Genomic DNA, 13,206 nt, shown 5'->3' on the forward strand with positions numbered 1-13,206 from the left:
GAGATCTAATTTGATCTGTTTTTTTCTTATAAATGTGATTTTCTAGAGCCATGTGTGTGTTTGTTGCATGTGATGCCAACGTTTCTGTTGAACTGTCATCTCCTGAGCAAGGAATAGAGGAGCAGGATCTCAGAACTGAAGCAACAACTTTTTTTGCAGTGGAGACGGAAGGTGTTTGGCTGCCTCTGCCGGGGGTGTGAGCAAGACAAGGCTGGTTTCCCTGCCAGTTCTCGGCTTGAACCCCAAAATATATGACTGGGGCATTCCTTAGGCTTCCAGGATTTGTAAGTTGGACCTGACTTAAACAGGCCATGCTGCAATTACCTCATGGCCTTTCAGCGTAGTTGTTAGGAAAATACCACAGTGCTAAATCTTTCAGTGGTCCATCAAACAGCCTCCCAAATATTATCCCTGCCTACCAGAAGAGGGGTGGACCTTTATCTCTGGGGGTACAACCAGGTGATACAACCCCCAGTGCACTCGCGTGGGGTTATGTCCTACACACGGTTAGCGGGTTGGTGCTGGCTCCAGCTGCCGCAGCAGAGGGAGATATTGTACAATCCAGTGAGCTACATCTGGCTGTGGGATGGGAAAACAAAACACCCTTTGGTCTGTCTGGTGACAAGCGAAACCTGCCACCAAAGGTGGACGGGATCGGCAGGGCCTGAAGCTGCGGTGTGCAGAGGCAGCAGCTCTGCTTGGGGCTGGGGGGTCTTTTTGGCACACAGAAAGCTGCTCTGCCCAAGTCCTGCAATACCTTTGCCACTGGGTGCCCTGGTCGCCAGAGCTCCGGTGTGGGATGTGCTGCCTGTATCTAATTCGCCTACAAACCTTGTGCCGAGCCTGACCTTCTTTTCTCTCTTGGATCTGATGCAAGCCTGCAAATATGAAAAATACAAACCCAGCTTGATGGATTGTGGTTCGCAGCTTTCACTAAGAATTAAAAATAAGCAGAAAGTTATATTTAGCCACCTATAAACAGGAATTAAATAGAGCAGGAGGCTGGTTATCAACTGTGCTCCACCAGCAGAGTCACGATCCCCACTGGTGTGATTTGAGGGGTGAAAAGCTGCTTTGGCAGCAGGGAGGTTGGGATGGCTGCCTTAGGGGCCTGGCTGGCCCCATGGGCAGGATCTGTGCCATGGGGGATGGGAAAGGAGCCCCCAGCTGCCCACTATAGTCCTCCCTGAGAAGGGCTGAGCCAGCAGCACCATGGAGCCCAGCCCATGGGAGCCCTTGTCCCCCCCAGTGGTCCCTTCCGGGGCTGCTGTGGGCCCCCCAGTCCCAGGGCTGGGGCCCCTCTGCCGGAGCTGTCCCCTGCCCCGGCTCGCTGTCCCTCCGGGATGCCTGGCCATTCCTTCATCTTTCTGCTGGCCCTGGATACCGCACGTCCCAGCAACAACACACATTCCCCACTTTGCTAAAAATGGCAAAAACAGTTTAGGCCATTTAACGGGCTGGCTGACAGGCTGTTACATGCTGTTCTGGTGCTGCCCCAGGCTGCGCGCAGCGGGGGGACCGCAGCCGCCGTGCCAGGGGTGCTGCTGGCTCTGGCCCCGCGCACCGTTGGCAGCCGTGCCCGAGCTGGCTCACCCCTACGCTGCAGCCCGGCTGAGCCCGCTCCTGTGGCCAGGCAGACCCCCTGCCTGTCCCCACCACTGCCCCCCAGGCACCTGCACCAGGGGCAAGACAGCGGTGAGCACTGAGGAGCCAGCTCCAAAGAAGAAGCGGCCAAATGGCCTTTAGCGCTGGTGCTGCCGTCAGCCGGGACCCTGCCCCGCGCTGCCATCCTTCACCATCCTGTGCATCCATCGTTGTGTGCCCAAACCCTTCCCTGTGCAGCATTGCACTTCCCTCTAGTGGCTAATTATTCATGGGAAAGAGGAGCTCTCTCCCTGCGGGCAGGCTGGAGGGTGTCCGCCTGGTTCCCCGTGCCCTTGGGCGCTGCTCGGCCCCTTCTCCAGCAGCCTGGCTCCTTCAGGGTCACCGGTGGGTGCCCCTGGCGCAGCAAAGCATGGGGCTGTGCGGCCGTTCGCCTCCCCCGCGGTGCCGGTGGGGAGGCACAGGGACCACCAGCCATGCCTGTGACGAGCTCATGGAGCTTGATGTTCCCACTGGATTGTCCTACATGAGCACGGGGAGGCAGCTCAGGCCCAGGGACAGGCAGACCTGGCGGGCTGGGGGGGGGGGGGGGGTCAGGCCAGCCTGCGGGAGGGGCAGTGGCTTCTTGGGGCCACGTGGAAGCCCAGCTGGCTGTGCCTGGCAGGTTGCTCACCCAAGAGGATGGCAGTGCGGGATGGGTGGTGAAGGGGACGGGAGCCCCACAGGTGCCTGCCATGGTCAGGATCCTGAGCCAGCATTTGGGGGCCACCAGAAGCCAGCAGGGAGGAGGGGGCGTGCGCTGGCCCTCCCCTGGCTGTGGGACCATGGCACCCGCCTGATGCACTTTACATTTGCTTGGTGAATCCGGTCTGCTCCTTGCCAGCAGGGTTACCGATTTCTCGGGCTGTTTCACATGGACAAACGGGCTCTTTTCTTGCCGGCACTGGGCAGCTGGGGCACAACAGCTCCTTGCCGGGCTCAAGCAGCAGCGCATTTCTCTGCTGGGTGATCGCAAATAAACTTCCCCGGCCTCAGGGGATCCCTGCTTGGCTCCTGGTGAGGGATCTTGGCGCAGCAGGGTTTCTCATGCCGAAAGGGACATTGAGACACATTTGTTTAGGAAACAGGGCCCTGTAAATACTGCTCAAATCTCCTTTTATTAATGTTACGGCTGTTCCCAGGGCGCTTGTTTCTGCACTGTGAGTTCAGGGTGCTGCTTTGGGCTCCCCGGACTGTGCTAGGGAAAGGCAGCCAAGGGTCCACGTCACAGGCGTTACACACGACGCCGTCCAGCTCCCCTCCACCCCTGTGCCAGCCCACAGCTGAGCCAGGTACTGGCTTTTTTTAGCACAGGCTGGTCTTGTTTTGGGGCTTGTTCTGGGCTGGGAAAAGGCCGGGCAGGGAACAGAATAACAACCTCAGTGATCTGGTATGCAGAGCACTCCCCTGTAGCATCCCCTGCCAAAATGTCCTCCCCAGATTTCGCTCCAAGCAGTGATTGCATCTTTCCAACGAGGCACCTGAGAGCGTACCTCTGCGCGGCTCTCCCGGTCAGCTTTGCTCCACAGGCTGAGCTATTAATGAGGTATTTAATGAGTTTTCTACTTGCCCCTTAAAACAAACACCTCAATGCAGGCGAGGAAGGAGAGCTTGCTGCTGATAATCACGCAGCCCCTCCCAAGCCTGCTTGCATTCATTGAAAACACATTTTTACAAAGTAGATAAATTATTTATCAGGAGAACATTTCTGAATAATTCAGGCAGAGAGAAGAGCAGTTGCCTTTGCACATATGAATTTTCTCCTTATCCGAGTCAGCCAGGCCCCTCCGCTGCGAGGGAGGTTTGGACAATAGATGGTGCTAAGCGCCCTGGCGCTGCACGCTGGCCTGCTCTGCTGGGGCCGGGGGCACCGGGGGCTGCTTTGCAGTGATCTCCCCAAAAAGCCACCGCTTGGGTGGAGAGCAGCAGGAGGGCACCTGCCCTTGGCGGCACTGTCGGCAGAGATGCTCCTGCCATTCCCATCCGCCCGGTGCAGCCCAGCCCTTTCCCTGGCCGATGTGTGGGCTGTAGGGTGGAAGGGAGATGTGACCCCTGCCAGCTGGAAAACGAATGGAAGAGAAAAGCTTTGGGGTTTGTCTGGGGCTTTGCAGCATTTGCACAGTGTGGTGGAGGTAATCCCAGCTCAGCTACCTTGGGACACCTTTTTAAGGGCCGTTTGCTCCCCAGTCCTCTAATTTTTATCACTTTTGGCTGCTGAGGGACAGAAGCGGCATCATTCCCCCTGGTCACCACTCCCCATCACTTGGAAACGTCTCTTCTTCCAGAACCTGTACCTGCTGCTCTCGATTTGGGGTAACAGTGTTGCTGGGGTGTCTGGAGGAGCTGTGCAAAGCAGAACAGTGTATTTGCTCCAGGTCTGACGGGAAAGGGGAGGGGATGTGGAGCCCCGGAGCCCCAAGTGGTTTGGCAGGGGCTGTTGGGGGGGCAAGTGGCTTTGTGCTGGGGCACAGTGTAGGCAGCAAGGGGTCATGGGGTGCTGGGGCTCCTGCTGCTGGGTTTCAGGGTGTCCCCCACCTCTCCCCACAGCAGGCAGTTGGGATTTAGGACCCTTTGCAAGGGGATTTTCTTGCCCTCTCTGTCCCTTCCCTCCTTTTATCCCCCATTGCAAGCAGGACAGTTCCTCTCACTGCAGGCAGGCGTGTGGGTGCTGGCGGCACCTGGCTCCTCCAGAGGTGGCCCCAGGCAGGCAGGGTGCAGGCAGGGCTCCTTGCAGCTCCATAAACCACAGCCTTCGTCTGCTGCGCTTGAAAGCATGCCTGGTGACAGCCCAGTGCCATCCACATCCACATCCAGCCCACCACTGGGGTGAAAGCCAGGAGCCCACAGTGAGATAACACCCTCCCATCACACTTTTCTTTGCATTATGCAAATGCATAAGAATTATTTTTGGCCATAATGGTTTTTCCATTCACTGCAGCATTGATCCAGAGCCGCTGGCTCCAGTAACCTCTGCCGTGCATTAGCTGACTCCCTGCTTTGTGCAGCATGATGGATGTGATGGCAGGGTGGGGGGGCAGGCAAGTTCAGCACTGGCTTGCTGGGTTTTGTTGCCGTTTTCCCAGTTCAGGGCCCTCCTGGACTGACATTCAACTGCCAGTGAGACTGAGCCGCTGTGTTTTTGGGCCAGGCGACTGGCAGACCCTGCCTGCCTTGCAGAGGGTCTGTGCTCAAATTCAGTAACCATTGCTTCAGAACACCAGTGAGGTGCTAAGGGATAGCAGTTTGCATTTCTCCCATCACTGACAAAATCTAATTACTTAGATATGAGGACAGAATTAATTAAAGGCATTATGAATCTTACCTTGTCTAGAAAACAAAATATTATTGTGGTATCGGAGTGATACATATTTCATCAAGAAACTGTAAAGCTGATAAAAAATTATTACTATTTGTTTTTACTTTGGGCATTTCACCATATAAATCATCATGAAGTGCTCTTTGGGAAGTCACAGAGAATGATACGTCTGTGACACTTTTTGATAGGGCATTTCTTTGGGCTTAGCAGAAGGCATTTATGGTTGCTATAGGGCTCATAAAAGGCTTATGATGTCTTCAATTATTCATTTTTATAAGTGCTTGTCCTGACTTTCAAGTCAGCCAAAACCACACTGTGACCGGTTTCGGCAGTAAATTGTGTATGTTTTCTGGAATCAAATGACTGCCTCCACTGCAGACTTTGCCTCTCTTCTGTACGAAAACCAGTGCTGGTTCACTCTCAGCTATCACAACATTTTCTATCTTTCTGGCTTTGGAAAGCATCTTTCTGCCTGGCAGCACCGGTGGCAGCCGGCTGACCCAGCAGCCATCGCTCGTTCGCACTCGGGCTGCAGCACCTTGTCTCGTGTCTGCCGGGAGGTTTCTGTGTGAGCTGGAGAAGCGGATCTGGCACCCGGGAGAAGACGGAGGCCTTAACACACTGTCTCTGCAGATGTGCCGAGGAACTTTGGAAGGCTGGATGTGGTGTATTCGAAATGTAGCATTCGCTGCGGTAGGCTGTGGTCAGCAGCCCCAGTTAGACCTTCCTCCCGTGTGCTTGTAGCTCAGCCTGGGCAGAGGAAAAGCTTTCTGCTGCTGCAGACCTGATGTTTTAAAAAACTTTTACAAATGCACATGCAAAACATGCAGGGTTTGTGTCGGTGCCCCTGAGCTGGCACTCGGTAACAACTGGATGCCAGGGACCCTCTGCTCCGGCTGTGCAGCAGCCATGAGACCCTTAGTGCTGCTCATCTGGGCTTGACGCAGCTGAATACCCATGCCCAAAAGGAAATCCTGCGGGATTGGGCCCCCGGAAACCAAATCCACAGGCAAACCAGATGTCCTGAACCCTCCTGCTATCACACACAGCCTCCTGCTCCTGCCGTGCCCCCACAGCTGCCTGCCCTGGCAGGATGGGCACCCTGACTGTGAGCCTCGGGGTGCTCCAGCCTGCTGGGCTGAGATGCTGCTGCCTGGGCATCATTAGTCTCCTCCAGCAAAAACTGCGGAGCTAGACAGGCAGGTGGGAGTGAAAGCGCTTCTATATTAAACCCCATTTTCTGGTGCTCCTTTATAGGTTTTTAATGGGATTCGTATGTCTCTGCCTGGCCCATCACCCACAGCCAGGCACTCCTCTTCGTCCTGCTCCTCACTGCAGTGTTTTCTGTGGATTAGATTCAACTGGATAAATTAATCTTCTTTTGTATTTATAATCCCTACGAGGGTGGCGTCTTTAACAGAGACTATTCCTTCTCATTGCTTTGGCAAAGCAAGTAGCAGCTCCCTGCTGCGTCTCTTCTCAGATGACACAGAGGTTCTCTGAATAGCAAAGAGAGAAAACAAAAAGGATCTAAGATGGGGTTTTTTGGGGGGTTTTTGTGTTTGGTTTTTTTTTTCCCAGGCAGCTACATGTATCCACCTCGTGGAAAATTTCCCCCAATACTTTAGCGTTTTTACTTTTCATGTGCTTGCATCCTTGAGGCTCTGCCCGTGAAGCACACTGCTGGCTCGCTGACGGAGACAGGGGCATCAGGGGGAGTCTGTGACAGAAGAGTGGTGACAGAGGGGCTTTTTCTTCCCCGCAGCCAAAGAGGGAAGATTAAGGAAATTCAAAGAATCAAAATGAGGTACGATAGTGGGAAACATCATGGGAAACACCCCAGCACCTGCCATGTGAGACTGCAATCGGCCTGTACTGAACCTAACAAGTGGTTCAGCTAAAAAGTGTCATTTAATTCCTGTCACAGCAAAAGCCATTCTGGTGCCCGATCCAGCCTGCTGGCTTGAGGCAGGAATGAATACCTGTGGCATTGCCTCATTTTCCCAAGGCAGGGCAGAGCATGGGTGCCTGCCCACCCCAGGCTCTTTCCCAGTTTGGCAGGGAAACCCTTGAGAAAACCTTCCGTGGGTGGCTTCGGGGGGGACTGCTGGTGGCACACAGGTGCTGAGATGTCACCTGCACTGCGTGTCTGTGCAGCATTGACCCACCTTCCAAAAACAAAGGTGTCACTTGCCCAAGCAGGCACCAGTGCAGGCAGGTGATGCCGGTGCTGTCACCGTCCCTGCCAGGTTTCTGCTGGCACGAGGCAGAATCTGGCCCCTGAGCCCACGGCTTGTTTGTTTGTTGTCTCTTGGCTTGCTCTCTGCAAATAATTTTTTCCGGCTGAACCACAAATAATTGCTTACAGCTCTGCTGTTTGCCTTTGTGGTGAGCCTGCAAACACCAGCATGTGTTTGCCAGAGATAATCAGGGTGCTTTTGTGCTCAGCGGCTTTGTCATCTCTCACTCTCTTGCTTTGGTTTCTGGGCTTCGTTCATCTCCCACCTTCCCTTCATTGTGTTGTGCCTTTTCTGATATCTCTGAAAATAACTGACTTCATGTCTTGGTCGGGTTTTTGTATTTATTTCTGAAATGTAGAAAAGCAGCATCTCTGCATGTGTCCCTCGGTGATCACTGCTCGTGCAGAATGTGTCTTTATAATTCAATTAAAAATGTTACGATGTTTCCCCAGCAGACCCTGCCGCCATCCTGGCAAAGCATTTGCTACCTTGATAGCATTTTCCACTTGGCGAGTGTGAAGTATTACAACAGCCTTTCCCTCCGGGACAATATGCTCTGGCTGCATTGGAGTGACTCCAAAATGCAGAATGTTTCTGACACTCTGAAACGGAGAGAAAGAGTAGCTCCAAGACCATTATTTTGTTTATTTAAATACAGTACTATTTTATATTACAAGGCCAAGCATTTCTTGAAGACTGAGATTATCTGCTTTTTGAAGTGGAATAAATTGATGATCCATTAAATTACTACAGTGGCTCTCTTCCTCAACAGACCCCTAGCACCTCATGCAGGACACATGAGTCTCCTTGGCTGCATGGGTCCATGGGCCCTGGCTCTCCTGCTTCCCGTAGCAGCTCTGTCACCTGCAGGGACATTTCGTGCATGCTTATCAAAGAGGAGCATTGACTTGTTGCATCACGCTAAAGAAATAATTTGTCTTTCTCTGTCCTGATTATTTTACCCAGCTTCTCTGAATTTGTTCAGTACTCTTCTTGCTGTTTCATATGCTGTTCAGCCAGTGTTTGTTTTTCGCCCCACCTTTTGAATATTCAGTTTGTTATTTGCAGTTGGTCCTAAGCACAACACGAACCTGGCGACATCAGAATCATATTTTCCACCGCTGGTGTTGGTGGGCAGCACAAATTAGCCCTTATGGCTAATGACAGGCCTAGGGTAGAGACCTTCTGTATGATGTGATCTTAATAACAGGTGGGTTAGGAAACATTGGTGACAAGAGGTGCTAAAGGAACGTGTGTAGGAACCTGTCTCAGTGTAGCTCCTCTCCATCAGTGCATCCTGAGGCTGCTGCACGGTGGCCCAGCCTTGGGTATGGAAACCCTCCTGCCTTCCCCCCTTGCAGAGGCAGGCTGTGAAACCCGGCTGGTCAGAGACCTTCCCAGCCAGCCGGTGAGGCAGCTGCAGAGCGTGGAAGCCTTTGGTGTGTTTTGCTTTCGGTATTGCTCAGCTCCATCCTCTCTGGGCTGTCCGACCCATTAGCTCCTCCACAGCCCCTCTTGCTCCTGAACTGGGGACGTCCTTTCCCAGGAGTGTCCCCTGCAACGTTGCTTCCTCTTCATGTGGGGATCCAGAGAGCTGGCAGTTGCAGCAGAGACTGGGGATGTTGCTTTTCACAGCGAAACTTTCTGTTCCCGGCCCACCTGGTTTTGAAGGTGGAACCTGTTGCGAACTCCTTGCAATAGATGGGAACTGACTTGCAGTCGCTGCTCAGTTACTCTGGTCTCTAAGCAGGTTGTTAAGATGCTGCTGTTGGGTTTTAAACTAGAAGCAGCCTTTCATAAACCTTATGAAGTTTTTGTTGCTTCCCTCTATTGCTCATCAGCACTTTGGTGTATTACTCACATGAACCTTAAGGCTTTCGGTGTCCGTTGCAGCCCCCTGTGGACTGGCTCAGGCGCAGGGTGCAGGGCTGCTTCCTAAGCGATGCCTTCCTCGGAGCGCGGAGAGCTCAGCTGGGGTGAGGCTGGTTATTTTTACCCCTGGAGGAAGCCAACTGAAGCCTCCAGCATGGAAAATGATCTGACACCTGCCTCACCACTAAACATACCTCTTATTCTAAGCATAGGGAAATGGGTCTGTTTTGCCTACTGGTTTAGCTCTGAACATAGGCAAAGCACCATCCGTTCATTTTCCATAGAAAAAGAACATACTCTGTCGTTTCTCTCACTTTTCTTTGAGTTAATGACTTTCACCATTGCCTCAGACTATATCTAGGCCCCAGTGAGGTGTTTCTCAGGGGGTGTGCGTCTTGGGCAGGCTGGTGAGGGTCTCACAACCTCCCCCTGTCACTAAGGAGACCTGAGAAGCAGCACCTGCACCGACTGCCCTGGGCAGCCTGCACCGGCGAGGGGGTGTCAGCAGGGCTACGGCATCCCCTCAGCCTCAGCCTCCCTGTTCGGGAGGGCCTCCAGCTCCACTGGCATCCACAGGAGCTATCACCCCTCCCTGCGGTCTAAGGGTGGCTGAGTGGCATCCAGCATCCCTTGGCATCCTCTCCCCTCCCCTTGCCGTGTTTGTGTTGTGCATCGCTCTGGGCAGAGACCGAGTCAAAGCAGGCAACTGTCCCTTGTGCAAATCTCATGAGGAAATCCCCTTTGCTGTCGGTGACCCCCACCCTACACATTCATCCCCCCCTGCATGGAGTGCTACCAGACTCTTCTTCCCTGAGCACTATGTACATGTAATCTATTAATCTAGCTCTCCACAGTGAATTTCTTGATTTGGTTTCATGCTTGTGCTCCTTGCAGACGTGGCAGCCCTGCCCCAGGTAGGCTCTGCCCTGGCCTGCCTTCATTCCCACCGTCCATGTGCTCCTCCTGACCCTTTCCTGCCTTCTCTCTCGGCGTGGGTTTTGCGAGAAGCGTTTCCTCACAGCTCCTATTTCTGCCCTCTTGCAGCGTGTCGCTGTGCTGGTCTGCTGTGACACCGCTCTGCTTTCCTACCCAGCCTTGCAGCCCTTCTCGTTCACATGCTGTGGATACTGCCCCATCCCAGCTGTAGTTTTCTGTACTCAAGGAGGAATATTCTGGCAATCTCTTCCCCTCTTTTAAATTTCTGAGCCTATGACAACCTGAGTGAAGGATTCCCTGGTCCTCCAGAGGAGTACATTTCATTTGGCTGTCTCTGTGCTGTGTATAAAAGCTTCTTCACAAGTTTCCTGCCCCTTTTGTTTCTCTTAGATCCAACTTTTTCAAAGTTTAATTTCATCTGTGAAGGCAATATCTTAAAAATCCATGGACAATAACCTGCTTACTGTTCTCCACTTAACTTTTGAAGGGACCTACTGCCTCTGATTTAGACGTATTAAAAAATGTGGCTCTTATCTATGTTCCTTTTCAGGCTCCATCTGCCTCCTTGAAAATTTTTTTGCTTGCATCTTTTCCAGCTGTCACAAGTATTTTGGGGAGGCAGAAGATTTTATAGCTACTCTCTTCCACGTTCTGCACCTGCCACCTCTGCTTTTCCCACCTGTTTCCACCTTCTGTGTTTAGACCCACACCTCCAGGTACCGTAAGGCATCACAGTCACTAGGAAGAACTTTGCAATATGATTAGGATGAGTCATTAATAAAATATATGGAAAGATTTGCATGTTTGTCTCAGGCTGCCGCCGCTGAAATAACAACAGCTGCTCTAAACCCGAACCACCTTTCAGCTGGAGCCTTCCGGCGTTTGCAATCTGAACCCCTTGCAGATGGGGCTGCAAACAACTGCTCCCTTCTATACATTCGTACGTATGGATCTCTGCAAATGCCAGCCCTTTTGCTGGGCTCCCGTAGATGTGCATGCATGAGGGAATAAGGCCAACGGCTGCAGGTGGCCTTTTACCAGCAAGTTCAAAGAAGACTTGAGGAAAGCTTGACTTTTCTTTCCAGGAAGGTGCTGTCGAGGCCAGCTCCCTCTTTCCAAACGGACACGGGGGGGCGAGCTCTGGTGCTACTCGCTCTGCTGTACGGCAAAGCCTGCTGGCTGGGCACCTTCCCCTTGGGAATGTGTGGCCTCACCACCCCCGTGGGTAAACCAGGAGTGGAATCTCCTGCCAGAGGACAGCGGGGGAAGCACTCTGCCACCGTGAAAACAGGAAACCGTAAAAGGCTATGTCTTTTTTTACAGCTGGGTTGGCTGTTGAGAAAATATACAGTTATCTCCTGTTCTTATCTAATATCTTCTGCTTCCTGTGTTATTGCAGGTAATGCAGAAATCATCTTCCCTTGTGAACCTCATTTCCTTGAGATCTTTTCTTCATTCACAGCTTCCCCTTCGTGCACCCTTATGTAAGCAGCTCTCAGGTCACATCCTATTTTGAAGTTGCATCTTGGAAGAGATGCAGGAGATGTGGGCTGAGGGGGACCAGGGACAACCCCCGTTTAGAGCTGTAGTGTTTGTGAATTTGCAGTTGGTGCCTGTACAGCAACAGATGGAAGGATAAAGCTCCAGAACAGGTGGAGATAACAGTTACCATGAGCAAAGTCTCATCTGCATTAAGTAACGTGTTGAAGGGCAGAGCCCGGGCTGGGGCCAGAACACCTCCGTGTGCTGGCATCACAGCACTGGGTGTTGTGCACCCAGAAGGATGGACGGCTCCTGCAGTGGGTCTGCGGGCTTTGCCGGTGAAGGATACCCTAGCAGACTGGAGGAGCCAGGCTTCATCTGAGCTTTTCTCTTGTTAAGTGTTCAGAAGCATGTATTTTTAATTCTTCTCTGTCTTGGGGGGTTACCACGCAAATAAAGACGATGGAGGACGGAGGACAAGGGAAGGCTGTGTTCCCTGTGCTCAGATCTTCTGCCTCTCTCTTTTAATTAGAAAGCTAGTCACAGCACTACCTTTTGAGCGGAAACCTTGTCCCCTGGGATACTGTGCTCGTGCAGGCATGTGGGGTGGGTTGGTGGGAAGTGTCTGCTCGGTGCTGGGAGTGCTGCATGGTTTGACATCTGCAGCACTTGGATCCACATCGCTGCTCTGCTCCCTCCTCCTCTGTGACTCACAAGCCATCTCCCCAGCGGGAGATCTTCCTTTGAATGGCAGCCCCCAACTCAGAACGAAGCACTGTGCAGATCTTAAAGGGATCACAGGCATGGGTGCTGGTGGCTGACACGGGGTCAGGGCAATCTCTTTCCTTGCCTTGGTGCTGTCTCCACACAAGTCCCTTGGGAACGGTTTGCTGCCTTTGCTGCCATCCTGCCCTCCCAAGCAGGAGGTGAGGGCTTGGTCTGAAGCACACACACCTCTGCATCAGCTGTACGGCTGTGGGAGACGGGAGGAGGGATGAGCTCGGAGGATGCTGAGCTTCTGAGCTGGCCATGACAGTGCTCCTGCCTGTTCCTGCTGAGCCTGGAGAGTCACCGCTTCATGCCAGAGCGGGATTTGCCCTATGTCATTGACATAAATTTTATGTCAGTGATTCTGCCCTTGCCTAGATGGAAACAGGGTCGTTCTGCGTATTGAAATGGGCCAAGAGCAAGCGGCGAAGGCAGCCTGGCAGGAGAGCGTGTGCGAGAGGCACTGCACTGCATGGGGCAGGGGAGGCACCGCCGAGGAGCCCCCAGCTTCAGAAATGCCTCAGAAAGCAACGCTGAGGGCTGAAGGGGGTGGTGGGAAGGCAGGCTTCAAAACACGTGGGAAGGTTATGTCTCATGGAGATAAGATCAAGCCACAGGCAGCTGAGAAGCTAATGGTGAGCAAGTAAAGGAAGAGAGCAAGCGTCAGAGATATGAGAAGATACGAGAGGGGAACCTTGCAAGGCAGTGTGGGCACAGGGACTGAAGCATCCCTTGTTGGAGGAGGTGGGAAATATGACAACAGAGAGAAGCCTGCTGTAATACCTATAGGGCCAATTAAGGTGTTAAATGCAAGAAAGACAAATGTCGACATGACATTAAAAATAAAATACATCAAGAAAGCATGGGCCAAGCAGGCAGTACCAAAAACCTGATAAAAAGGAAATGCGTACAGCAACTGTGAAGAAATATGATCCTACACATCCAAGTGAT

The sequence above is a fragment of the Falco cherrug genome, chromosome 11 (genome assembly GCF_023634085.1).
Source record: "Falco cherrug isolate bFalChe1 chromosome 11, bFalChe1.pri, whole genome shotgun sequence".
Lineage (NCBI taxonomy): Eukaryota > Metazoa > Chordata > Aves > Falconiformes > Falconidae > Falco > Falco cherrug.